The 1,626-nt window shown below is 29.2% G+C and overlaps 1 long non-coding RNA gene across 1 annotated transcript in view; it reads right to left on the bottom strand.

Annotated features, from left to right (window-relative positions):
* Positions 1 to 76: 76 nt before the first annotated feature.
* LOC103593527 overlaps positions 77 to 1,626 on the bottom strand; it is a 3,176-nt gene continuing 1,626 nt past the window's right edge. Inside the window, exon 2 of the long non-coding RNA XR_550764.1 lies at positions 77 to 203. This is a non-coding gene — a long non-coding RNA (uncharacterized LOC103593527). The remainder of the gene's footprint in view (positions 204 to 1,626) is intronic.

The raw sequence follows: 1,626 nt of genomic DNA, 5'->3' as shown, positions 1-1,626 counted from the left end.
TAGGAAGTCAGCTGTCAGTCACATTAGCACTTTGAAGGGTAACTTAAATTAACTTCTTTTGGTCCTTTTAGTGTAATTTTCTTTTTGATTTGTGATGTTTTTTAGAATGTTACTATTATGCAAGTATAAAAATATAAATGTAATTAGATGTCTCTATTTCAGAAAAATTTCCAATGTTTATCTCTTCAAATTTACTTATTTATGTTTTTTCACCAAAATTCTGGGCTTCCAATTAAATATGTTACTGCAAGCACTAAATTACCTGTTTCTCTACTTCATATAGTTTTTCAGTTTTTGTCTTACTCTTTCATTCTATTTTCTCTTCTGAAAATCTGTTAATATACCATTTCTCTCTTCAGCTATGTTTAATCTGCTATGAACTTTAAGATCTTAATTTCACCTACTATATGATTAAAATGGTACTTGTACTTAGTTCTTATTTTCCATGACCCTGGTAAAATATCATGATTCCTAATTCCCTGTGAATTTTTTTAAGTTTGCCTCTTAATCATAGAGTGTGTACATTTACAATACGCATCCAATAAGTCTAAGTTGTAAAGTTACTGTATTTGATTTCACCATGTCTTTCATATATTGTCCAGCATTTCAAATGTTTCATATATTTNAAACCTAATTTAGGTAAAGTGTGTGTAATTTAAATGTAACTGCATGACCTTGAGGAATCACTAGAGAATCTGGACTGGGGATTTGCAACAAGCTACAAACATGGCAGTTGGAAGAACGTCCCTACTTCCTCATTTAGAATATCATTAATTTTAATTCATTCAATCATGTGGGAAGGTTGAAAATATTGATCTTCTGGTCTTGGAAATGCAACAATAATAACCTACAATTTGATTCATTATGTATTTATTAAAAACATAAAATTTCCAAAATTAACAAAGGAAAGACCATAACCCAATTTCAATAAATCAACTTAGTATGTTTAGTAAATTGTGTTTCTTCAGTTTCTCTCAGCAATTTTGTTTTCGCACATCTGATTTTTTTTGCAAATAACATACTCACCATCATTCTGCATATAGACTTGATATGGCACCCTTGTCATTTTGTATTTTACCTTCCCATTCCTTTTTATTAAAATTCAGGTTGAATATGCATTTATCAGTGAGGCATTTGATAGGTATGTTGAATAATATAGTGTATTGATTTTCTGTTGCAGAAATTTTTTCAGAAATTATATCAGAAAATTTATAGTGATATACCCTTACACATCTATGTGAATGTGCACATATTTTAGACAAATTCTTCCCAATTATATTTTGTAAAAATATTTTCTATTCACTTTTGTTTTCTTTGTGTGTCTGTGTGTTCTGTTTTTGTTGTTTTTATTTTTTACTGTATTTTCTGGGCGAGCGGATGATCTAACTTTTTTTTATTTTTTACTGTATTTTCTGGGCGAGCGGATGATCTAACTTTTTCCTAAATTTATTTTTTGAATTGAAACATAATTAATTATACATATTTATGTGGTACAGATTGACTATCATTATTTGTGTACAGTATGTGATGGTCAAATCAATATTATTAGCAAGTTCTTCATACAAATTGTAATTATTCTTTGTGTCACTTACCCGATCTCTCCCTAAGCTACTTTCCCCTCTCCCT

Source organism: Galeopterus variegatus, unplaced genomic scaffold, assembly GCF_000696425.1.
Source record: "Galeopterus variegatus unplaced genomic scaffold, G_variegatus-3.0.2 Scaffold1362, whole genome shotgun sequence".
Lineage (NCBI taxonomy): Eukaryota > Metazoa > Chordata > Mammalia > Dermoptera > Cynocephalidae > Galeopterus > Galeopterus variegatus.
This window is presented reverse-complemented; position numbering and strand designations above follow the sequence as displayed.